Source organism: Callospermophilus lateralis, chromosome 8 (assembly GCF_048772815.1).
Source record: "Callospermophilus lateralis isolate mCalLat2 chromosome 8, mCalLat2.hap1, whole genome shotgun sequence".
NCBI lineage: Eukaryota > Metazoa > Chordata > Mammalia > Rodentia > Sciuridae > Callospermophilus > Callospermophilus lateralis.
In genome coordinates this window covers 31,652,337-31,679,399 of record NC_135312.1, presented here as the reverse complement: position 1 = coordinate 31,679,399, position 27,063 = coordinate 31,652,337, and the positions used below count along the sequence as shown (strand labels likewise).

At 41.2% G+C, this 27,063-nt stretch overlaps 1 protein-coding gene across 10 annotated transcripts in view; it reads left to right on the top strand.

Annotated features, from left to right (window-relative positions):
• Nucleotides 1-27,063, top strand: part of Apbb2 (amyloid beta precursor protein binding family B member 2) — a 331,462-nt gene that overhangs the window by 64,208 nt on the left and 240,191 nt on the right. For 6 of the 10 annotated variants that reach the window (XM_077110214.1, XM_076865348.2, XM_077110217.1 and 3 more), the window contains exon 2: nt 2,913-3,068. The gene's annotated coding sequence lies outside the window, so the exon portion shown is untranslated. Of the gene's footprint in view, nt 1-2,912; nt 3,069-11,544; nt 11,597-19,374; nt 19,453-25,674; nt 25,724-27,063 lie in introns of those variants that run through there. The other 4 variants (XM_077110215.1, XM_077110216.1, XM_076865351.2 and 1 more) reach the window with 4 other exon arrangements.

Below are 27,063 nucleotides of genomic sequence, written 5' to 3'. Positions count from 1 at the left end.
TTCAGGCTTAGTCACATTTTGTGACTTAGGTTTCTGATTCGTGTGACCTGGACACTGTAAGAAAGAACTGAAGGTGAGCACTGTTTTAGAGAAAAAAATTATGAAGGAAAAAAACAAAACAAAACTCTGCTCATTTTCTAAGATTGTATAAAACGTAAGATGTGAAGCATCAGGATTATTTTCACTCTTTAGTGACTTGTTTTCTGAATTTTCAAAACTGCTGACATCCTCCCCTTGGGTCACCTTTGTAGAAGTAAGAGGCCAGGACTTGATGCTGTAAGTCAGGTGACTCTCATGGATTAGCGTGACCCTTTCCTGTCTCTTGCAGGTGGCTTGGCACAGGTATAGTTTTATCTTGTTGAAAACCTTTTGTCCCACTCTGAGCAGGGGGATGGAGCTGCTATCAACAGGACCAGTAGTAGGACTTTCGACGTGATAGGCAGTTTCTGTTGAGGACACCTGCTACCAGGCACAGTGCAGCCATTGTTTCTTTTGTTGAATGCATTTTGGGCAGGGCCATGTCTATTAGCCTGGGGTTGGGTTTTCACTGTTTTTCCTGTCTGCATTTCAGTTTTGGTAGAACAGATTTCTTTCTGTTCTACAGGTTTTGCTGAAGTGAATTTAATGTGTGTGTATGTGTGTGATTCATACAAATGCTATCTCCGAGGGTGCATGTTGAGAAGTTTAGGTGGAAGGAGAGCTTATCAGAGAGGAGGCAGGTGATCTGGACTCGCACCCCTGCTTCCTGGCTATGTGATTGAGGGAAAAAGCATTTTACTTCTCTGGGCATGGTCTTCTTGGAGTGATAGATTGCCATGGTCCCTGCTACCCTGTGCTTTGTGTATTTTGGGATGCTAAGAGGATCAGAAGGGAGGCGGGTGTGGCCAAGGGCCCTGCTCCTGTGGAACCAGTAAGTAACCCCAGGGGGAGCTCTTTTAGTTAGGTGATAGTTGTATGGCCTTGCCAGCGATAGGTTTCAACGTGATCTCTGTGGCAAGTTTGCAAAACTAAAGAAAAAGATTTTTTTTTCCCACAATTCTAGGCAAAGTGTTCACTTTCAATCCTGAGTTATTAAAATAAATTTAATAACTGGACACTGGAGTTTGAACTTCTAAATTAAGAGCTATATTTTGAGTGTCACTTTGCAGAGTTGTCAGAAGTGTTTTAGAATTTTTTTTTTTTTGATTAAAAAAAAAAAAAAAACTTCATGAACAGCCATGCTGGGGAAAGGACCCGAGTCTAAATGCAGGATTTGTCTGTTTCATATGTACCTTATACACATAGCCTGAAGATGATTTTACATAATATTTTAAATATTTTTGTGCATGAAACAAAGTTTCATAGTATAGAATTTCCTACTTGTGTGTCTTGTTGGCACTCAAAGTTTCAGATTTTGGAGCATTTTGGATTTTGGAATTTTTGAATTGATGATGCTGACCCTGGACTGACTTAAGTTAAACCATGCTTCTTAATTTATTAGCTTTTATTATTCAAACAAGAGGCAACCTACAGATGAGGCTAATATGGCATAGATATCCTGTTTTTGTTTTGTATTTCCATACTCTTAAAAAAAAAAGCCCTTATTTAAAAATCTCAGTTGTACAAGCAATATATATTAATTGTAGAAAATTTAGAAAGAACCCAAAAGGAGATACATGTGGCTTCCAGACATGTAATTTTGCACACTTTGGTGTCCTTAGTTGATACATACCCAGTTTGCAGAATGAAATGGGGACCCTGTTATATAATATAAAACTTGATATCTTTCCTTTTTTCTGGATGTGTTCCTTTCATGAGGGTTTTTGAAACTGAAGTTTCAAACAAAGGCAGAGATTAATGAAATATTATGTTTGGCGTGCTTATTACAGGGACTGTTTTGACTTACAGAAATAGAACTGTGGACCAGTATCTGAAAATAACATTTGTCCTGTTCCCTCTTGAACAGGCTTTCAATATTTGGCATGTGTAAACATCATAACCATTACTATAATTGACAAACGAAGATTTCTTAATCCATCAGCTCTTGTAATCTATTCCTTTCTCTCATTTGTGTTTCTGTGTCAGCATTGCTGGCTGCAGCACCAGCAAGCATGTCATTTTAACAGTGTACTCCTGGATGCCCTGATTCCTCCAGCTGAAGCTATCCAGTGTGGGCAAGGCCACACGTTTGGCAGCAGGGTGGTGAAGAGATTCCTTTTCCCAGATATATTATACATCTGATAATATTTACGATTCAACTTGTTGAGTATTGGTTTCGAAATGAAAGATCATTAGTTTCCCCTTTGGATTATTTAGCCTGTAAAATTTTCTGTTACAACATCCACACTGCATTGTAAATATATTCTAAATCCTGGACCACGTTAGAATTTTTTTTTTTAATGGTCTCCACCACTTTGTCTTTTGGTGGTGTCCTTTGAAGTCCTGAAATGTTTTCATGTTTGATTGAGATCAAATCTGGGTTTCATTTTACTTTTTGAAACATATTGAGAAAGTTAATTTTCTGTTTGAGTTCCTAAGGGGAATGACTCCAGGCCTCTGTGTCCCAAGAATTCCGACTCAGCCTTGCCAGAACATTCCTGTGGTTTTCCATGGGGCAGATCAGTGTGTTCATGAAATTTTAGTTGTAGCTGGTGTTTTCCGTGGTTAATTAAAACATCTGGCTTTTAAATTTTCCACCAACAGAGCATAACTGTGTGGCCAAACCTTTTCAATAATGACTGAATAGTCCAGTCCTCCCCTCAGAGTGGCCCGCACGTGTCTTTAGGGTACCCTACGCTGTTGCCTCTGTTCGTTAATGATTTTAAACATTTGGAAGGTATTTGAGGCTGTCCTGCCAACTATGTGCCCTTGAGAGAGAGGGGCAGTTTGTGAATAAGAGTCCTCATGATGGCTTCTGGCTTCTGCCCCTCCAGGTTGGAGCTGCTGTGGGTGAGTCGCCGCGATTGCCGGCCAAGCATGCTGTGGTGGGATCTGCCCAACCGAGGAGCAGAGACATTGGCCGGATGGAAAATCCATAAAAGAAAGCTCTTCTGAAAAGCTGAGACAGACAAGAACTTCCGCAGACTCAGGTTGGTATGCGATAAGAGAGGCTGGATAAAGTACTTTGGGTTGACTGGGAAGACTGTTTTGCTCCTTCCATAAGCATTTTCGAGACAAGCCCAAATAATGATCCCTAGGACGTTCCCACCATTGGGTCCGTGGTGCACGGGACAGCTTTCTCTGCGGAGTGTGGTGTGGTCTTCCTTTGTTTCTCTTCCTGTCCTCTCTTCTGTCCCATCATCTCTTTCATCCTCCCCTTGTCTCCCAGAGAAGAAAGAGTCTCCGTCCAAATATGGAAAAAGCCACCAGCAGGGGTCACCCACCAGGGCCTTTGTTTTGGAGAGAAAGCCACATCCTCACTCATGGGCTTGCACTAGTATGTTCAGAAATCTGCGGTCAGTTGTGTTTTCACATCCAGAAAAGTGGGTCATTTCTGTTGGGGTGCTTCTGGCTGTGCGCAACTTGTGTGGCAAGATTTTATACTCTTCTCTCCCCCAAACAAAAGTGACCAACACATTTGTTTCCAGCAGTGTGTGCATTTGACATTAAGATAGTCACAGAGGACAAGAGAAGAGAAATTTCCTGAATGTAACGGGCATTCAAATAAAGGCAGAATAGCCTCACTGTGGCCCAGGAGAACCAGATAGCACTGATAGCCCTTGTGTGGCACTAAGGTGGAAGAGAATTCATTTTAGGAAGTGTCTTGTGCAGGCCAGACACTACCGATACCAGGTAATTTGCATAGCACATAATCAGCAGTGAACATGTACCTGCGAGGAAGGAGGGAATCAGTGGTCACTGAGAACCATAAAATGGTGAACGTCTGCTGCCTTCTCTTACCAAGTCACCCAGATTTTCTCTAGGCAGTTACCCTGGCCTCATTTTCAACCTGTGTAGTTAAAGGAGGTGACCCCACTGACTTTCTCTTAGGCATAGGCATGTGACATAAATTTGGCCAGCCACAGTCACAATGGTCAGTTTTTTTATTTTGTATTTTTGGTACTAGGGATTGAACCCAGGAATGCTTAAACACTGAGCCACATCATCAGCCCTTTTTTATATTTTATTTAGAGACAGGTTTTTTACTGAGTTGCTTTAGGGTCTTGCTAACTTCCTGAGGCTGGCTTTGAACTCATGATCCTCCTGCCTCAGCCTCCTGAACCACTGGGATTACAGGTGTGTGCCACTACACCTGGCAGTGGTCAGTTTTTTAAACTGACCGGTACTCTCATCCCAGTAATCTATTGGAAAGAAGTTTTTCCTTCCTGTAAGTTTGTTGAGTGGCAGCTGCTAGTGGTAATTTTTGTGTTTATGTGGGTACAATAGTCAGCTTTTTGTCACTGTTACCAAAATACCTGAAAAAAACAACTTAGAGGAGGAAAAGTTTATTTTGGCTCATGGTTTCAGAGCTGTTGACTGGTGCGTTGCCCGGGGCCTGAGGCGAGGCAGAACATGATGGCAGAAGAGCTTGACTTCTCTGCTCCTCTCCTGGTGGCCCTGAAGCAGATTAGGAGGACCCAGGGAGGCAAGATAGGATCCCCAAGGACACACCCCCTCTGATCTACCTCTTCCAGTCTCATCCCACCTGCCTATAGTTACCACCCAATTTGTCCTTTCAAATTTTAATCCATCAAATAATTAATACACTAATTAGGTTACAGCTCTCACAATCTGATCAATTTGCCTGCTCGTGTAGGAGATTTTGGGGGGACACCTTATATTCAAACCGTAACACTGGGGAAAGAGTTTCTGAGAATTAAGTCACCATAGAAAAAATCAGAATGGGGGGCGGGGTTGGAGGAAAGCAGCTGAGGGAGGAACACGTACGCATATACACATAATCATAGAGACACGTACACACATATTTACACATATGCACACAAACACATACACATTTATATACATGCATGCACATGCACACACACATACGTGCATGCATGCGCACACACATGTACAAAGTTTGGTCACCAGTTTAGCCTAAAATCTCTCATTACTTGCTAGCCTGGGAAGTAACATACATCCAAAGCCTCTGGATTGGCAGTTGTTTCTAGGTTTGGGTTCTCAATACGATGACTGTGGCATTGGCTTTCCTTCAGAGGTGCAGGGTGTGGGGTGCAGGCCAGGAGGTAGCCCACACACCATAGGAGGGTATGTTACCAGAGCCGGAACACAGTTCTGTGGGAGCTGGGGTAGAATTCTGAGTTCTGCTGCATGGCGGAGAGAGTAGCAGAGAGGGCTGTTTACACAGCAGAGTGAGATTTAGACTTCAGGAACTTTTTTTTAAAAATCCCTTTAATTCAGTTATTTGCTTTTGAATCTAAAAGAAAGGAGGGCTCTACAGAACCTATAGTTAAAGCAAATTACAGATAAGGAAGATAATTTCAAAGCATCACTAGTAATAGAATCTTGTTATTTACTGTAAAAACAATTGTTTCAGGAGCAGCCAAATGAGAGCTTGTCAGAAAGCTGCCCAGAGTTTAACACCACAGAGTAATAGCAGCCGCCTCACCGAAACCTCAGTTGGATTTCTGTTCCAAGCAGGTTCCAAGTGCATCAGTGAATTTTCAAGATTTATTTTCCTCTTCTGAATGTTAGATTTTATTATTATTGAAATTGATAACATTATTAGCTTATTTAAAAATTCATAGACTTTGTTATGGGGGGATAGGTTATAGGAAAATTGAGCAGAAAGTATAGAGAGTTTCTGTGTTATCTCCTTTGCATGGTTCCCCTATTATTAATATCTGCATTAGTGTGGCACATTTGTTATAATCAATGAGCTGATATTGATATGTTGTAATTAGCTAAAGAGTAAAATTTATTTTAGGTTTTTTCCTTGTGTTGTATATTCTGTGGGCTTTGCAAAATATCATAGCATGTATCCATCATTATAATATCATACAAAAAATAGTTTTAATAACTTAGAATAGAACCACCATTGATCCAGTTATCCCACTACTCAACATATACCCAAAGGACTTAAAATCAGCATACTATAGTGATGTGGCCACATCAATGTGTATAGCAGCTCAATTCCCAATAGCTAAGCTATGGAACCAACCTAGTTTCCTTTCAACAGTTGAATGGATACAGAAAATGTGGTACATATGCATAGTGGAATATTACTCAGCTATAAAGAAGAACGAAATTGTGGCATTTGTTGGTAAATGGATAGAACTGGAGACTATCATGCTAAAAGAAATAAGCCAGTCCCCCCAAACCAAAGGCCAAATGTTCTCTCTGATATGCAGATGCTCACATACAATAGGGGGGTGAATAGAAATTCACTGGATTAGACAAAGTGGAATGAAGGGAAGGGAGGGGAATGGGAATAGGAAAGAGGGTAGAATACATCAGACATAACTTTCCTTTGGTCATGAATGAACACACTACCAGGGAAACTCCATACCATGTACAACCACAAGAATGGGATCCTAATTAGAATAAGTTATATTTCATGTATGTAGAATATGACAACATACACTCTACTGTCATATATCTAAAAAGAATAAAAATTTTAAAAAAAATTAAAAAAAATAAGTAAAAAGAAATAGTTTACTGCTATGAAAATCTCCAGTGTTCGGGGGCTGGGGTTGTGGCTCAGTGGTAGAGTGCTCGCCTAGCATGTGCAAGGCCCTGGGTTCGATCCTCAGCATCACATAAAACTAAACAAATAAAGCAAAGGTATTGTGTCCAACTACACCTAAAAAATAAATATTAAAAAAAAAAAATCTCCAGTGTTCTACCATTTGTCCCTCTCCACCTTCCCCTGAATCCCTGATCTTTTTACCATCTCCACTTTCCTTTTCCCAGAATGTCATACGGTTGGAATCATACAGTAAGTGGCATTTTCAGGTTTGTCTTTCTCACTTAGTGATATTTATTTTAGTTGTTTATATTGATGGCTTTTATTAATTGGGTTTTGAATGTTGAACCATCCTTTTGATAGAGATTGCACTGAATCCCTATATTAATATGCAGAGTTCTGATTTATGAATATGGGATGCTTTTTCATTTTTTTAGGTGGTCTTCAATTTCTTTCAACACTTGTGTGCTTTCCAATAAGTTCATGTCTATGTTAAATTTATTCCTAAGTGTTTTTTCTTTTTGATGTTTTACAAATGGAGTTGTTTTTCTAACTTCATTTCAGATTATTTATTGCTAATGCATTATTTAGAAGTACAGTTGATTTTTGTATAATGGCTTTGTTTTCTGTAGCCAAGTTGAACTGATTTATAAGTACTGATAGTTTTTTTTTTAATTGTTTATGTATATTTTCTTTTTTAAAAATGGATCTCTTTTGTTGGGGGGTTACTAGGGATCTAATCCAGAGGTGCTTTACCATTGAGCTATATCCCCAGACCTTTTACATTTTTAATTTTGAAACAGGGTTTTGTTGAGTTGCTTACGACCTTATTTTAATAATTTTATTTTTTTTGAACTTCAGAATTTATTTAAACAGGAAACCTGTAGGTTTGAACAAGAGGGGAAAAGGAAGGTAAAAAATAGCATCTCCAGGAAAACAGCCCAAAAGGCACAGGGTGCCTGTTGTGCCCTCCCAAACAGTAAAGCAGATATGAGGAGCCCAAAGACCTCATGCCTACCCAATGAGGCTCTGCACACACTTTAGACTACCGAACTCTAAGCTTCACTGTACAAAACACACTTGAAATGTGTATCAAAATCACCAGCCAAAATAGCTTTTCAAAGCTGAAGACTCAAAGCCCAAGTTTAGACACCTTCACAGTGTGGAATGTCTGCAACCTTGTGTCCCTGTAGGAGGAATAGCAGCGTCCACCAAGTGGTGCCTCTGTACTTGGGCCACTGCTTACGACCTTATTGAGTTGCTAAGGCTGGACTCGAACTTACCATCTTCCTGCCTCAGCCCCCCTAGCTGCTGAGAATAGGCATGCATCATTGTGCCCAGTGTTAATTGATTTTATAATTGATGTATTGTAGTTATACATAAAAGTGGAATTAGTATTTTCTGTATTATAAGTGTTATCTGCAAATAGGGCTAGTTTTATTTCTTTGTGAAACACAAAGATAGTTTGAAATTTCTAATAAAATCACTCTTATGTTAACTTTTAATAAGGACAAAAATGGTAATCATGAAGTTGATTTCTTCATTATCTACTTAGTCAGTGAGCTTCTTAGCCACTGCTGTACCTATGTGGGGGAAATGCCTATTCAAATATTTTGTCCATTTTATATTGGGTCATCTCTTTCTACATGTAGTATGGATGTAGGTCCTTTATTGGATGCTATTTGTACGTCCTTCCCCAGTCTCTCTCCTGTTTTTTTCACTTTCTTAATGGTGTCATTTTTTTTCCCTGCCACAATGAAATAATGTAAATTTTAACTAATGTGTTGTAGGAAACCGTGTGTGTAAAGTTTTTTCCCTTAGGAGTGCCCTATGTAGATTAAAAGTTTTTAACTGTAATGAGCCTCAATTTATAGGTTTTTATCTTTTCAAACTCATGATTTCTTAATAAAAGCACACAAAGATTTTTCTCCAGTATTTCTTCCTAGAACTTTTGTTTTAGTCCTTACATTTTGATATTTGGGGCATTTGAGGTTAACTTTTATGTACAGTGAGAAGTTTGGGTCTAAGCTCATTTTATTTTTGTCTATTTTGAGCATATACCATCCTAGCACCATTTGCTGAAAAAACTGTACTTTATCCATCCATTGTCATGGTACCTCGTTAGAAAAATCAGTTGGTCCAAATGTAAGGGTTCCTTTCTAGACAGTCAGTTTTGTTCCTTCGGTTTATATGCCTTTCCTTGTGCCTCTACCACACTGCACTCGGCTTTTGCAAAGCAATTTTTCTATGAAAAGGGGTTGTTCAAGAAATAGACTTGAGTTGCATTTTCTCTTCCTTTAAAAAATTATTATTATTATTCCTTCTCCTTTTCTGTTTTGCACCACTGTTAAAAGTCCTGGTCACTGGTAATTTCGCTTTGGAATAGTGATGAATTTAAAATGGTAGAAGACAATGCAGAGTCAATATAGATGCATTTTTCAGGTTACTATATATAGTACTTTATCTTGTTTCTTAAGCTACACACCCAGCCCTCTATTACCTTGAACAGTGCTTTGTTCTTCTTAAAGGTGGTAAGCATTTTCATGCCTGTTGTCCATTTGAATAAAACAAGTTAAATTTTTCATCACCTCCATCCTAATCATTGCCAAAATTCCTAACTGAAGGATATACAAGTCTGGTAGGTTATTTCCGGAATTTTCATTAGTGATGATATGGATTAGATGTCATACAGGGAAGGATAGGTGTCATAAAACCCTTATTTTACTAAATAGAAAAATCTGTTAATTAAAGTGTCCAGGTTTGATGGCATACTGTCATTCCATATGGTTTTTGAACATTTTTCATATTATAATTAGAATTTATCTGTATTTTAAATTCACCTACTGTATTTTATCTTTGAGTGTAGTTCTCACCAGACTACTGTTAAAACATTAGCATGATTATATTAGAAATATGAACACAGGAAATTTATATCTGATCTTCAGCTCCAACAGTGTAGAAATTGTACGTGCCTAAAGATTGAAAAAGAAAGTGTTAAAAAGTTATTGCTTTTGCGATGCTTGTATTCTAGTTGACTGTTTTCTAGTACAGTGGTTATTTTGTTCAGGGCATGGATTTTATTTTTAATTTGAAAAAAAAAAAAAATCTAAATTTCGCCTTGGTGGCATTCAGAGACATTTCCCTTCTGTGGCCTATAACTATCACTGATTCTTCCATTGGACTTCGGTTGAAAAATCTCCCTGTCAGGTTTGGAACCTGTTTTCAGCAGTTCCATTAGTTCAATCTGTGTCTTCCCAACTGCTCCCTTCTCCAGGGTGGCTTCTGCTTTCTTTGTAATCTTCCCTTTCAACCTGTAGACCAGCTTGATGGGTAGACATGTTTGTTACCTGGGCAGTTATTTGGCTGAAAATATCGCTGCATAATAATGCATGGAATTGTTTTTTAGCACTCATTTAAAAGAAAAACTCAAGGGTAAGCCGTCATTTCTGTCTCTAGAACCCCAGATGTTGGGGTCATGAGTCTACAGTCACTCCTTGAATTTTCTTTTCTTTCTCTCGGGAAGAAGAACGTCTTTGCAGCCTCTTCACAGAAGGGCCCTCTGAGGGGCCCAGTGTAATATTTCGGAAAGATGGAGTCTTGATTTTCTTTGGAGGGTGACCTCCTAACTGCTCTTAACTTTGAAGACAGCCTTTTGCTGACTGAAGTTAGGGGTCCAGGAGGACCGAATCTCTGAAGTTTAAGTTGTGGTACAGTTATATTTGAGAAGCCTCTAGCCAATAATTTTTTGATCATGAATTGATTAAAATCAGGTCAACTGGGCTGGGGATATAGCTCAGTTGGTAGAGTGCTTGTCTCACGTGCACAAGGCCCTGGGTTTGATCTTCAGCACCTGCCCCCCCCCAAAAAAAAATAATCAGGTCAACTTACATTTTGCTGAATCAATACAAGAATAAACAGAATATCTGGAACTTGGTATCATTAGTAGAAACCACATTTCTATGTCAATGTGTAATGAAGATGCTTACCATAAGTATATTAATAGAGTTTAGAATATTATATCATTTGGTATTTGGCTTATATTTTATTTTATTATTTTTTTGTATTAAATAACCTGTGAAATATAGGTCTTCTCTAAAAGCTTTCAAAGATACTGTATGTGAGGGACACATAGTCAGTTGCTATGTATTTTAATGTAATTGCTGATGTAAGAACAAACAGTACTTTCTCAATACTGATTTGTGATGAATGAAACATTTAATTAGATTGTTGAATCAAGATCTATATTCATAGCATGATAACTATTCAAAACTGAAATTTCCAAATTAATTATTATCTGCACAAATAACTATTGATTACCAGTTCTATTCATAAACAAAAATAATCTATTGAATGCTTCTACATAGACAGTATCCAGACCAGTAATTTATAAACAATGAGTGTCAACATCAAACTAGTTTGCATTAGAAAATTGTTTTGTGTCAGCACCCCTTGTATCTTTTTTTTGAGAAGGAAAGAAAACAGTTTTTACTCTAATCATTATTCAGCCAAGGCCTTTCAAGTACAGATTTTAGAGTCTTAGTGACTATTCCATGTTGGTTTCACAGAGTAATTTTCATGAAGATGCTTAAGGTTATAGACAGTTTGTAGTGACAATGGCTCTTTCCTAATGTCTGTAGAGTGTCATCCTGCCTACGAAAGTTAGACAGTAATTAGTGATTTTACCAAAGATTTACTTCAGAAATAAAATGTCTGACGTTAGGCTCTTGACTTATGATTGTGAAACTGGATTGGAAATGCCTCCTGATCTCGAGCAGGCATGCATTTCTGCGTGATAACATGCTAAGTTAGTTTCCTTACCTCTGTCCAAGGTGGTGAGGCCTCCCATCTGGAAGGTTGTGGTGGTAGTTGCTGGAGGCTACTGAATGACACTGCTTCACTGGGGAGGCAGCTGCAGTGCCAGCCCTCTGGGGCGAGTAGCATTTTACTGAGCGCGTCCAGGATGCTAAGTCCGTAAGTACTTCCTCAGCTCTCACTGGGGCTGTGGGAGGCTGGGATAGACCTCATTTAATCTAACCTCACAACAATAATGTCAGAGAGGCATAGCTAAAGAAGCTCAGAATCGGAGAGATCAAATGATTTTGTCCAAATCTGACATTACTTATTTAAATTTGAATCTAGAGGTCCCCCCTGCCAACTAGATGATATTCCTTTATAAATAAAGGCATTGCCTATAAAGTGGTTGACGTATGGTAAACTCTCTATGTATTTGTCTCTATATGGCTTTCATTTTTAAAATAACAAATGAGATAATAAAGGTCCAAAGAAATATATGAATAGAATGCTTTGGAATTTCCAAGGAGACAGTTGTAACTATGAATGTAGGCTAATCTGGAGAGGTGGCATGTTGTTATCATTGGTAAATTAGTAAAAGCTAAGTGGGTGTCCGTGGATGGGGCCTTTCAAGCATTTTTTACCTGAGAAAAAAATGCCTCAGTATTGGAAATAAAAATGCAATGCGGGGCGTGTTTGGGAAGTTGTTCTTGGTTTCATAGCAAGACGTGGGGCCCCGCGCTGCACAACCTTCAGCCTTCTGTGAGGTCCCCAAAGGCAGCTTGGTTGTCAGGAGAGTCGGCTACTTCCAAATAGCTACCTAGAGAAGCCAAAGCATCCTGAGTCTCCCTGAGCCCCACTCTGCTTGCTTTGTCCTTCTGGTGACTACTTTGGTAGCTGCCTAGCTTTTGACAGTGGCAAGGGACCCAGGTGTTTAACTCTGATCGATCTTCTGCTTGTCTGGATTTTCAGCTGGTAGTAGGTATTCTTGGTGGACTACCTAGCAGATGGCAGCCCCTTTCTCCTTTCTCATCCTGTGGTTGTGCCTGACTCTTCGACAAAGGGTGTAGCAGCTACTGAAGTAAGACATAGGCCACACAGAACCCTTTGTAGGCTGTCGTGGCTGACCTCCAGCCTGGCTCTCAGCCGTTTCTGGCTGGGTTCATGGAGCTGTGTTATGGAGAAGAGCTTGACTTGGTTTGCTGAGGGTTGGCTGTCTACCTGGGCTGTGATGCAGTTTGTGACAAAAGTTTGTTGTGATATTTAGAATTTGCAAAAGAAGACTTTGTCTTCTAAAGTAGACAATCAGAAAGTAGCTGTGATGTGTTTCAAGACTTAAAGTCACTATCGATTTCACAAAAGTGTTCACTTAAAACTATGCAAGGATATTTGTATAAGTTGCAGCATGTTAAAAAATGGACATGTGGGGGCTGGCGATGTGGCTCAAGCAGTAGCGCGCTCGCCTGGCATGCGTGCGGCCCGGGTTCGATCCTCAGCACCACATACAAACAAAGATGTTGTGTCCGCCAATAACTAAAAAAAATAAATATTAAAATTCTCTCTCTCTCTCTCTCTTTAAAAAAAAAATGGACATGTGGTGGGTTGCGCATGCGTGCTCACACACACTGAAAAAAAATGTTTTGTAGAATAGTGATAATACAGGTCCCTTTTGTATAATTTTTTAAAAAGGTGTTTAGGCTGGTATGTAAGTTTTTTCTCCTAAAAATGACATGATATAACTATTAGTACACTGGAAAATGTTTCTTTTTATTTTCTATAGTATTTGAGTTTTTTGACTTTGTCCATTTACTGTTTCCCAGAGAGAGAGAGAGAGAGAGAGAGAGAAAGGTTATGATAATGGACTCTTTGCTTCATTATTTTTAATGTATTTATAAAATCCTAAATATTTTGAAAACATTGCATATTTTTTTCCTAGTATTCATTTGTCTGTCTTTCTTGTCCTCTGTGAGTACAGAGGAAGGAGGTGATTTTTGTGTGAAAAGTGGCAAAGTTAAGCTAGCAAGCATTCCCTCGAAAGCTTATTAGTTAAAACATTGAGTTGAGAAATATTAAGGAAAAAGATATTACTCAGTGTGATATGCACACAGAGAAGCCCGTCGTCCTGGAGTGTGTCTGAAGGTGTGATTTATGCTCAGTTTGTTTGCTTTAAAAGGAGCTTTGGCCTGAGCCATATTTGCTTTTCAGACCACAGGGCTGGTGCGGCCGGTGTCCCCACTTTCTGATTGCACTAACCAGGGTTCTATTTGCTTTGCAAGACCTGCCTGTTTGGACTTGAAGTGATGACTGGGGCACAGATAAAGCCAAAATAGCTTTTGATTTGTGTGTCCAGGGTTTGCTTTTCTCATAAATTAAAACCTCTAGGCAGAGGTCACAGGTCAAAGGAGATGTCACCTTAAACTCTTCCAATACCTGCCTGACTCCTCATCTTTTGGTAGGCTGGCCTGAAACTGGTATGTTCCTTTTCCTGTGGTGTAAGATACCTCTTCTGGTCTTACAGTGAACACTGAAATTTCATAATAGAACTGAAAACGACAATTACTTTTTATAGTTTAGACATTGGTGGTCTGGAGGATGAGCCCATTGTGATGTCCCTGAGTTATCCATCTTTCAATAGATAATACTTGATGTTTCATTTTTAAAAAATCAGTAAGTGATGTTGTTTTTCTAGTGTCAGAAGGACTTCAGAAACTTTTTATTCCCCAGAATGGTTGGTAAGTACCTCATCTGACTAAGTAATATTTATTTTTGCCTTGCCTTTCTATAGAATTGTATATATACTTGCCTTACCCTCTCAATCTTAGTCATGGTCAGAATTATGGGCCCCACATTTCAAAGTGTTTAAACCTGAGTATAAGAATTTTAATCTACTAGGGAGAAAAAAGGGGCATTTCCAAAATATATAGAGATGGAGATATTTGTGTGTGTATTTGTGCATATATAATTGTTTATATTTATAATATAGAAGATCCCAACTCATGCCCTTTCTATTTGATGTCATGAATGAGAAAACCCAATAATATCTTCAGTGAATACTCAGTTCTCTCCAAATTCTAGTAATTTAAAAATTCAGGATGACCAGCATTCAATACAGGGATTGCAAACTCAAATTCCTCAGGGATCTAACAGAAAAGTAAACCAGTGAACCGGGATATAAAGGAGAGAGAAGGCCAGCCAGCACTCTGCTAACCTGCCCCTGCAGTCTGGGAGTGAAGATCCAGCATAGCATGGCCTTCCAATATATAAAGTCAGAAATTCTATTTTTATGCAACTACTCTCAGTTTCCATGTGTTGTCAATGCATTAAAAAAATCAAGACCCTTGTAGTCCTGCGTCCTTGCCATGGGATTCTTGGTTAGTACGTGTTATTTAATGGCCTTCAGTGCAGTCATGGTCTGGGAAGTAAGGAAAGCCTCTCTTTTAGCAAGGGAGATACAGTCTAGTTGGGCCAGCGTGATATAGGACAGTGGAAATGGTGTGGGTGGTAAAGGCCACAGGCTGAGGAGGTGAGAGTTGGTGTGAGCCAGACTGTCCTGGGGAGAGTTCACAATGGAGGGGGATCTGCAGCAAACCTTGAAGGGCCCAAAGTGACTTGGCATGTAGGGCCTCAGGGAGAGGGAGAGCTGGTGGGGTGTCGTGGCCGGGTGATGGTGAAGTGTCTGAGGTACTGGGGAAGGGTGGATGCATGGGGAGACTGTCCTCAGCATAGGGGTGGACAGCATAGACCACGCTCAGAGCAGGTCTGGGTTCTGTGGAGTCACTGGGAGTGGCTGGTGCAATTCCAGCGGCAGCCCTGCTGCGGTTTGTAGGGTGCCCAGGCCGCCATTCTGTCTGGCCTGGGTCATCCCAGACGCCTCCTGGCTGCCAGCTCCGATTCTATCCCTGCCTCTCTATGCTCGGATCACATCATGGCACTTCTCTCAAAATTTACAATGACTCTTCTGTGTTCTCACAGTGAAGGTGGAGTCCTTACGGTTGCCTGGACGGCCTCAGGTGATGCCCCGTCTTCTCTCTAGCTCCATTTTCCCATAGCGAGCTCTGTTCTAGCTACACTGACCTTTGAGGACATCAGGCATATTTCTGCCTCAGGGCCTTTGCCTGGCTTCTGCTTCTCTTCCCTAGAAACCTACATGGCTAACTTCCTCTCTTTTTAAAATCTTTGCTCAAATGTTACTTTCTCTCTCATTGAAACTCAGCTTGCATTAAAATGATAAACCTTCTTGTCTCTCCTCCTCAAATCTCTCTTATACATTTTTTTCCCCTTCAAAATTCTAACATACTGCATTTTAAATGTCTAAATTATCATTTCTCTCCCCAGAATTTAAATTCCTAGAGGGATTTATATAAATATCAATTTCTAAATATCGACTCTAAACTGAAATTTTTGGTTGTTCATTAATATATCCTTGTCACCTAAAATAGTGCCTGCTGGGGAATGGGCGCTGGATGAGTATCTATCAAAGGAATGAGTAAGCGCCTTTCAAGAGGGACTCAAAACTGGGCTCAGTGGCGCACACCTGTAATCCCAGCAACCTGAGAGGCTGAGGCAGGAAGACACAAGTCTGAGGCCGGCCTGGCAACTTAGCAAGACCCTATCTCAAAATCATTATAAAGAGCTGAGCATGTAGCTCAGTGGTAGAGCACTCCTGGGTCAGTCCCCAATGCCTGCACCCCACTCTACAAAAAACGAGGCTCAGACACTGAGAGAATTTTTAAAAAGATGCAAGCCCTGCCCCTCAGCATGGTCCAGGAGGGGTGACAGCTAGGACAAACAAAGGGTATTGATTTAATAGTGTGTGTCCGAAGTTCTGTACAAACCCAAGTAAAAGAGCAGGTGGGTCCTCCTTTCTGAGCCAGGTCTGGGTGTTGATCTGTACTTTCCAAGGCACACAGGTAGGGAGAGGCGAGGCCTTGGGTGGGGGAGTACAGAAATGTGCCCAGGGATATGCCCAGGTGTAGGAAGACATGGGGGCCTTCTGTGCATTTAGGAGGTGGGTGGTAGGGAGGCGACATGGAAGGCGGGGCCAGGTTGAGTGGGGCTTCCCTGCCACGCACAGGGGTCTTGGCTTCCCATATTCATGGAGTGCCTACGGAAGCCAGGTACTGTGTTAGGTGCTGGGAATTTGAAGGCAAGTCTGTCACTCTGGCTGCTTATGGATTTCATCTTCCAAAGAGAATGTGGTGTTAGTTGAGAAGAAGAATGCTCAGTCTAGCCTCGTGGCACTGATCTCGTGATGGGAACAGGAGCCAGAATAGACCCCGGGGAATAGGGATGGGATTAACAGGACTTGGTGAGCCATGGGGAGTGTGAGTGCAGGCCGCACAGCCATCTGGTTCCTAGTTGGGCTTGCAGGGACTCTTTCCTTGTCTGTGTTAGGAAAGGTGGAAGGAGACAGGGCTGGGAATGCTCATCAGACAAAGGAGAGTGAAAAAATACAAAGTAGCTCATAAATTGTGTCTCTAGGAAGCCGAAGGCTGGAGGTACAAGTGTCCCAGTGAAGGAAGTGGAGGGGATTTGTCTTTGTAGGGCAGCAGGAGAAGCAGTGTGTGGCCCTCATCAGAGCGTCAGTTTCAGGAGGGCATCAGCTTGCTTGCTCAGGGCCGTGCCTCCAGCCCCTGAAACCACCCAGTGTTCCTCAGCAATGCTTAGGGAATTAACGGAGGAAAATGACAGAGGACAAAAGCTCAAGTCCAAAATTGTTAAAAGACGTAAGTTGAGATTTAGTCATTTAAATGACATTATTTTAGTTGTTTTCTGTTTAAAGGGCTTGATCGTTTAGGTCATTCACATATCAAAAGTATTACTTTTTTACTGATGATCCTCCTTATCACACAGCTGATTTCTGTACACATCTTGATTTCTAATAGTATTATCATTTGTTGATCCCAGTGTGACACTAGGACACTGGAACAAAGTGGAAATGCCGCAGAGAAGTGGGCGACACTATGAAAAGGCCGACATGAAATGAGTGAGAATAGGCTTTTTCACACTTGCCTTTCATTGTGATGAATGTCAAGTGAATGCACCGATTTCTTCCTTATGTTAGATCCCTATTATGTTGTAAAGTGCTTCTAAAATGTGGTCTGCCAATGGTGCTTCAAATTCTTTTGGGTATCCCTACTCTCAAAGACTTAGGGTGAATGGATTTGGTACCTGAGGAATTACTTCATTAAGGTGGTGAAGAGAGATGTTGCTATTTTCTGGATGGTATTGGGACACTGTAGTGTGTTGTACCCTTTTATTATAAAAGAAAAGTGAGAATTTAGAGAAGTGAGAATTGAGTGAGTGGGATGTTGTTGAGTCTAGCCTCGTGGCACTGATAAGAAAAAATGGAGGGCTGGGGATGTGGCTCAAGCAGTAGCGCACTCTCCTGGCATGCGTGCGGGCCGGGTTCGATCCTCAGCACCACATACAAACAAAGATGTTGTGTCCGCCGATAACTAAAAAATAAATATTAAAACACTGTCTCTCTCTCTTTCTCTCTCTCTCTCTCTCTCTTAAAAAAAAAAAAAAAAAAAAGAAAAAATGGAACACTGGTTCCAGCAGTGTTATGGGCTGAATTATGTGCCCCCAAATTCATATGTTAGAGCCCCAGTACCCCAGGTCCTCAGAATGGAAGTGTATTCGGAGATAGGATCTTTAAAGAGGTGATGAAGTTAAAATTCAGTTAAGGGCCATGAAAGTAGGTCCTACTAAAACATGACTTACAGAAGAAGAAACACAGACATGTAACCATGGGAAGATGAAAGGAGGACACAGGGGAGAGATGGCCATCTTCATACCAAGGCGAGAAGGCCTTAGGCGACCATACCTTCTGACACTAACACCTCCATCTCGGACGTGTGCTTTCTAGAACTGTGAGAAAATAGACACAAGCAGGAAGCCAAGGCTGCTCCTCCATGGCACCCAGGCTTCCTCAGAAGGCTCCATCCATTTGAGCGCTCACGGGATTGCCAGGCAACTGCAGTCTCGGCTCCTTGTTTGTTCCTTTCTCATTACTTTTGCTCGAAGCCCTGTGCCTTGTCAGCATTTCCATTTCCCTCAGACACTCAGTGAAGAGAAGGCGGTGATGCTGAGGTGCCTCTCTACAGCGTTCTGTGATTGGACGCCTCATCTTACACCTCTGTGCAGAGTCCCGAGCTCAGCAGAATGGGCGAGATTCCTGGGGAGGCAGGGCCACTTTGTGGATGGCTGTCCCTGGCGTGAATTGGACCATGTGCATGAGATGACAGGGTTTCTGGCCAAGTTGGCTTTCTCGGGAGACTGTGCCTGGCAACCTGGAACTTGAGCAAAGCTGAACTGAGTCCTTGGTTTTCTTGTGAATCTGTAGGGCGTGTTACTTACAGTAGGAGTTGGAAAACCATTGCCTTCCTCTGGTCTGTTTGTTCTAATTTGATTCACTTGGAAATTATTCAAGAACCAAGGTACTGAGAGGTCTTTCAAAGAGCTTTAAAAACTTTTATTTCACATTCCCGGAGCTCTGCTTTCGAAATGGGTAGGGCAAGAAGAGTCTGCAACTAATTAGGCTATAGTAATTTTGGTTTTGATCCATGTCTCCCAGGCTTGGAGAAGATGAGAGCCATAAATGTTGAGAACTTTTCTCTTGAATTCTTTTCTTGATTGGTTTTCTGGGGTACCCAACATTAGGACATTTACAATATTTGGAGACCTAAAGCAAAGTGTTTTCATTCTCTCTTGTGTATTTAGGGTCCAATAGACCTGTGTGCTCTAAATCATACCTCTTTATTATGTGTGGTCAACTCTTCTAACACCATGGAGAATACTTTCTCAGATTCCATATTTTTACATATTGTTATTATGTAGGAGGGAGGAGACTATCATTGTAATTGAGTGAAATTTTAAATCTCTGCTTCAAGTTATCCAATACTATAAGTTGACTATGTCTTTACCCAGACTGGGCTTTTCTGTTAATTTTGTAGTTTATGGAGACAGATGACCCTGGATTCCAGCAGGACCTGCAATCAAGATGGTTCTCATTCCAGGGCCCACGCAACAGGGTGTGTTTCAAGTATGTTCAAAGCAAAGTATAAGCAACATGTTGAACACTTAATAATAAAAGGTTATTACTGGAATCTGCCTTGCCCCAAAGCCTCGGGAACCACCTTCTTCTCTCTCCTCTAAGGGTTATTGTAGTTCCTATTTTGATAAAGGAAGAAGGAGAAGGGTGGAATTTCTTTATTAGGATAGATAATGAAGATACTTACATAAGAAAAAGGTGCTTGTATGAGAAGAGTTCATTTGAGTGACTCCAAAATTTGGATGGAAAGACGTTTGTCCTAGATGAGAGAGTTAGTGATGTTCATTCACTCAACTAAGCCATTCATACAGCTTATTATTCTTTAACAAATACAGTTATTTCATGTTTAATTAGTTATAAGATGTCTAATAGATTCATGTACCAGATGTATTCTCTCTATAGAAAAAAAAATCTTCTTTAGAAATGGTTAAACTAGAGATCAGTAAGCTACACTTTAGAGACCAAACCCATCTTGTTACCTGTTTTTGTTTTTCTTTTCTATGGCCCATGAACTTGGAATGGTTTCCTCATTTTTAAATGGTTGCAAAAAAATCTAATGAAGAAGGATGATTTTCTGAGACTTGAAAATGATTTGAAATGCACAGCTCAGTGCCTCTAGTACAGTTTGTAGGAATACAGCTCACACAATTTCGTATTGTGCATGGGGATTTCATGCGTTAGCTGCAGAGTTGAGAGTTGTGAGAGTGTTTGTCCCTCTCAGCGTAAATTGCTTACTGTCTGCCCTTTACAGAACATCTTTGCTGCCCTGGCTTAAATGATTGTTTCCATTTAATCATATTTGACCATTTACCATATACTGTGTTGATTTTGGTGTGCACCCATGGAACATCCTCGGAGAGGCAAGTCATTCCATAAACTCATCTTTTGAACAGAATTCCTTCTAAAGCATCCCTGGAAGGTACTGAACATTTTTTTTTTTTTTTTTTTTTTTTACCACTGAAAATTTAGCTATAGTCATTAAGAAAGCAGTTCTTTAAATTTTTCTCTAATCCACATCATTCATTTCTTCAACAAATACTGAGGCAGGGCTGACCATCTGCCACCCACTGTCCTAGACAGTAGGAATGAATCCTGACAGGCAAGGTGCCCCTCTTGGACCATCTGTTCTCATGGAAGGAGATGGATCACAAATAAATAAGTATCTAACGTAGTGTGGACATGGGCACAATGAGGAGAAAACAAGGGAGAGAGGGAGGGAGGGAGCTGGTTGAGGTGTGACTGGCAAAGAGCTCCTGGAGCAGTCCTGGGTGACCAGGACTTGGTGGCATTCCAGGTAGAAGCAAATTCCAGGGCCTAGGAGCTCAGGTGGACCCAGTGTGGCTCATGATTCATTTCGAGAAACAGGAAAGCTGCCCTCTGTGGCAGCCAGAGCACAGTGAGACAAGTGAGCAGAGGGGGACAAGTGGCACCCAGGGGGATCAAGAGACAGGCTCTGCAGGGCAGAAGGACTCAACACTTTTTTTCTGAGAGGAGAGGGTTTTGAACAGAGCACTGACTTGATCGGACTTATCATTTGCACAAGGATCATTTAGACTACAAAATGCTTTCTGTACCGTGTAGTGGATTGCAGAGAATGACTAGTCATTAAAAAAAAAAAATCCAAAACAAAAACCACATCCGTGTTCTATACAAAACAGTTAGCTCTAAAACACCTGACATATTTAAGAGTGACTCTTTGATAAAACTGATATAAGACTATCATAAAAGTGGGATCAAAACAATAATAATTACAGGGCAGTGTGTGGTGAGGTGAGCATTCAGAGGTTTTTAGGTCTTCATGTCAGGCCGGGTGCCCTGAGGAGACAGATGGCACATGGGCCCTGGCCTGGGGTGTGGGGAACCGAGGAGGTCCGTGCAGTGCCCTGTGGCTCATAGCACCCTTGGTCCTCCATTCCCGGTGGTGAGGGGTGAGGCAGAGAGCAGTGCTGGGAGGCAGCTCTGTGCAGAGGGTCGTCCTGCAGGGAGCCAACCCTTCACCACCCTTCCCCTTGGAAGCTTCTCCTTGGCAGAACCCAGCTGGGAGCCAGTGGGTGAGAGAGCCTCCCATTAAGCGGATCAGCTCTGGAAAACAGAACAGGTGGAATTGTGGAGGGGCAAGTGGAAGATTGCATCTTGGGGACACCTCAAGATTTTCGTCTGGTTTCCAGCTCTCTGTTGCCACCCTCCCCTCCCCCACCCTCCCTAGGCCACACCACAGATGTGCACCTGCAAACACAAACACTCCTAGGTCCCCTCTGGCATTCTGCAATCACTTTTCTGATTCCTCTTTCTAATGAAAGAGGAATCTTTCATTAACTGTGAAATTTCAGGGCATTTCTCCGTATTTCTGTGATATTGGACTCTATCTACAGTGGGTGCTATTAGATTTGCAAGGAAGATTTATACAGCTCTATATGTCCTATCTTTCCATTCCTGGAAAACAAAATTAGAGCACATGTGTTCCTGATGGTAGAGTGTCTGTCATTTTTTTAAAGTATCTTTTATAGTTGGGCCCAGAGAAAAATAATTCAGCAAGGGGGAAATCTAAGACTGTGCCGAATTATATTCTGTTTTTATTTTTCCAGTTAAAAACCAACAAAGGAAGCACTGCATTTTAGCCACTTCAGTCCAAGTTGTCATATTAAAACTGTGAGGGCACTGAAGCACCATTGGTAAAAACTGCTTCTTTTTTTTTTTTTTTAATTTTTTTTCTTAGTTGTTGATAGATCTTTATTTTATTTATTTATACGTGGTGCTGAGAATTGAACCCAGTGCCTCACATAAGCCAGGCAAGTGCGCTACTGCTAAGCCACAGTCCTAGCCCTAAAAACTCCTTCTTTCAGCAACTTCTGTGATATCCTGGTGCCCGAGCAGGTTACACCTGGAACCCAGTCACTGTGAAGTTGAGGGTTTTGTGTTTGTACCAGGAACAGACCTGGGAGGGAAAAAAAAAAAAAAAAAAAAAAAATATATATATATATATATATATATATATATATATATATATATATATATATACATACACACACACACACACACACACACACACACACACATTTTATATTTGATCTTTTTAAAAATGATCTAAATTTTCATTTGATTTGGATTCTGGGATTCAAAAGTTTTAGTAACAAAATGGTTAACAACCAAATTTATATAAAGAGAAATGTGTAAAAGCCCATTTTAGGCCTACTTGTAGAGACAGTGGCACCTTTGAGAGGAACCCAAGCTGGATGGGTGGTAAAACTCGTTTTCCTCCCTCACCTTTTCTGGAATCTGTCTGAAAACCAAGAGATGGGGCATCTTGCCCAGATGGTTTGGGCCTCATGTTGGAGGCCTGACAGAGGACCTCTGGGGCAAAAAGCCCAACTCTTCAATTTTAAAAAATTTATGGTTGTCAGCCATGTTGAAAAAACTTAAAACATTATGAGTTTAACTTTTAAGTCAGTCCTGGGTAAAATGTTCCTTTGAACTTCCCATACATTTGAAGAGCTAGAACGGTATGCTTTTGTCTCATGGGTGTTGCTTGTGGGTCAGCCTCACAGCACAGGATCCTTAATGTGGGTGCTCACGTGCCATTGGGATTGGGGGTCTCTGGCTGTGAGGGAGGCCCTGGGTTAACATAGAGGGATCTGAGCACAAGTGAGCTGGTGACCTGGTCCTGAGGGGATTTACACAGTTTTGCTCAGGAGATTAGATGCAGGAACAGATATATGGTCTGGATGGGGAGGGGAGACAGACATGACTTTCAGGGAACAAGGGGGTTCCCATGGCCCCTGACTTAAAATGTTCAACTTACAATTTCTTTGACTTTGCAATGGTGAGAAAGCAATATGCATTCAATAGAAACAGTACTTTGAATTTTGAATTTGGATCTTTTCCTGGGCTAGTGACATGGAGTAGGATCCTCCCTCATGATACAGCGTAGCTCCCAGTCAGCCACGAGGTCACAAGGGTGAAGACCCAGTGCTGCAGCCTGTAGGGTGCGAGGTGGTGGTGTGCAGTAAGCACATCTTCAGCTTATGGTGTTTTCGATTAATGATGGCTTTATCAGTGTGTGACCCCATCATTGGTCTAGGAGCATCTGTACTGCCTAAAATCACAAGGAGAGGCAGAGCCTGTCTTTCTGGCTGGAGAGAGCAATAACACAGCTGGCAGGGAGTCAGGCCTCGAAGGATCCCAAGCAGAGCAAAGTCAGCAGTCATGGACTTCAACAATAGAGCTGCAACTTTTACAACCCCCTGTTGTTGCAGACAAGATTAGTGACTATTGAAAATGCCACCAGGACAGAGCTATCTAAACGCCTGTATTCTGTAGTTTGTTAACTATACAAAAGAAGACGGACGCTGTATAGTTTATAAACAAATCTTTCACGGCTTTACATTTCAATATATTTTTTTTTCTTTAAAAGGAGTGAGTTGTACCAGGGATGTTAAATGCTTTATAGATAGGGAGCAAACTGCTTTAAAATCGACTCTCATCATCTTTGTCTTCCTCCTCCTCTTTTTCTTGATTTTCTCAGTCTTGGCTCTTCTTTGTTTTTGTTTTCCTGCATCAGTTTTTCCTTTGCTTATAGGCAGTAATGTCCTGTTTGTATTTCCCCTTCAGCTCGGCAGCTTTCTGTTCCTAAGGCTGCTTGTCATCTGCACTGCTGTTATGCACTTCTCTCTGTTTCTTTGCAACATCACCAATGGGTAGGACAGGATGTTCTCTCTTGATTTTACGGGATACTGAGAACAGAATAAGAAGCCTGATGGAGGCCTCTGGGGTATGTGGGGATCCTTGAACTTCTTTTCTATTTTCTCCTTAAGAGGGATGTAGGTTTTCATTTCTCTTTTATAATGGGCCTTGATGCCTTTGTTGTGTCTTCAAATTTTCCTTTCTCTTCACCATGCATGGTCTTCCACCTCTCTGAGCAGTTCTTAGCAAACTCTGAGAAGTTGACTGAAACATCTAGGTGCTTCTCATGTTCCTCCTGGCAAGTTTGCACAAAGACTGCACTGATGACATTTCACTTCTTGCCTTTTTAGGATCGTCATGCCCATGTTCAGTTGTCCCTTCTCAGAGAACCATAGTCACACATGCCTGTCTGGCTCTTTGTGTCCTTCTGCTCCCTGGAGTTCATTGTGCTATAGTAGCTTTCTCTACTGTCCTAAACACACTCCAAATGAGAATCCTTCTTGGGGCAAAAGATCGTGTGTTGCTTTGCAATTGATTATTGTGACTCAGAAGTCTCCAAAACCCAAGTAAGACATTAAGCCTTTTAGGCTGTGGAGCACAGGAAGATGATGGTGCTCTCCCCATCCCCACTGTTATCTCGCCCCAGTGTGATTCAGAAGGAAAACAATTTGAAATTCAGCAAAATAAATGCAAGAAGTCCAAATAAATTTCAGTTCTCCTCCACCAAGATGGTAACTTTGATGCTAGTTTTGATATCTCAAGCGGTCACATTTTTAACAACCCAGCAAATATTTACTTGCCCTGAGTAATCTAGTGCTAGACGTACAGAATCCATCAGAGACAATAACACATTGTTTTCTGTTGAGCCCAATGTCTAGTGTGTCTAAACTTCACAGGTATGAAACTACATCCTTAAGAGTACTAAGTAGACACCACAGAAATGTCTTTTGGCTTCATCATGTTTATAAGCCTTCTGGACTGGGTTGTAGCCCTTGGGTGGAATTTCACAATGAGTTTCACAATTTTTCTTTAAGGCAGAACAATCCAGTTAGGACTGTAGGTGGAATCCATCTGAATATGTGGAGCCTGTGATGAGGTCATCTTCCCCGGGAGGAGGTAGGGAGTGGCAGGCAGAGTCCCTCTATAACTGGAGGAATGTGACCTGGCATCCATTGGAACTCCACTGGAGAGTGTCCTGTGCTTCAGAAATGTGTGCCTAATGATCTCTTCCAGTTATGCTTAGGAAGCGGGGCTCTTTTGAGGCTCCTTTCCCTTCACCTCACCTGCAGGTGCACAGTGAGCTCTGCCTTAATTTATCCCATCTCACCTTGTCGTGGATCACAGCCCCTCCCGCAGCTGCGGCCAGAACAGCTTTTCCACCCACAGTTTCACTGTCACGTGGTTCTGTTGACCCACTTGGAAGAGGTTCAGTGTAGCTCCTGTTTATTTTTTTCTCCTGTCCTTAATTTAGTTTGCCTTTCATTATATTCCAACTGAGTGGATGCTTTCTCTCTCTTTTAAGGGAAGGGAACCTGAGAAAAACAATGGTTGTGATGGTGACTGCTCTAAGGGTAATTGCTGTTTTATGTTAATTTGCACATTAAACTGAGAAAAGAGGGAATTGCTAAATTCACCCACATGTTATCTCCCTAGTCTAGTCCTTTTAAGTATATTTGTTGCTTAAATAAAGATGTAGCCATGCAGAATGGAAATGTCAAAATATACAGTTTTTTGGTACATGTGTGTATATATAGCATTTAAAGTTTTTTTATTTCCATCAACAAGAATAATTATAGAATACTTGAAAATATAGCAAAGCAGAAAGAAGCAACTCAAGAGACAACTACCATGAACATTTTGTGAATTTGTTTAGTCATTTTAGTCTACAGGTTATATCCCTTATCATGGGTGTTATTTCACTGTAGCTGGGTTTTGCTAGAATGTTGCTACTTCAGAAATGTGGTTCATGGGTTAGAAACATCAACTTCTTTGGGGAGCTTGTTAGAAATGCAGAATCTCAGACTCCACCCCAAAGCATAAGGAATCATAATTGTCTGCAGGGCTATTACACATACTTTAAAATCTGGAAGCCCTGCTCTAGAACACATTAAACCCAGGGCAGCAGGTGAATAGAGAGGATCCAACAGCCAGGACTTGTCCCTTCTGTTCTTCTTCATTTCCTCTCTGTCACTCTTTCCTAAAATAATCTTCCTCAGTCTGTGATAAAGATAAAAATGAGGTCAAAAATTTTCACAAGGCATAGCAGCCCTGTTGAGAAACTCGACTGTCTTATGTATAGTCATTTCATTCAGGAAACATCCATTCAGTACCTACTGTGTGCCAGGCACAGATGTGGCAACCATAGTCCCTGAAGTTCTGGCTCACCTGTACTACAGTGGGAACATGGCAAGTAAGGAGGAGGGTATAGTTGGTTCTGCACATAGGAGTGTCAGAAAGAAAGATGGTCTCTGGGTGGAATCTTGAGATATAAGTCAGTGCCCCTGAGCTATGGGTAGTGCTAGGTCATCTAGCAAGGACACAGAAATGGGTGATGTTACATGTGCTGCATGCCTGTGATCCCCGTGGCTCAGGGGGCTGAGGCTGAAGGATCACAAGTTTGAGACCAGCTTCAGCAGCTTGGGGAGGCACTAAGCAATTTAGCAAGACCCTGTTTCAAAAAATAAAAAGGGCTGGGAATGTGGCTCAGTGGTCAAAGACCTCTGAGTTCAATCCCTGTTGCAAAAAAAAAAAAAAGAAAAAAGAAAAAGAAAGAGGGGAGGATGTGAACCCCTTCCTCCAAGGACCTTATGCTGTGTTTAAGGACAGGAGACAGTCTTAGAACTATAAATAGTAACAAGTACATTGATATTAGGGTAGATATTAGGGTAGAACCAGAAGACTGGGGTCTCAA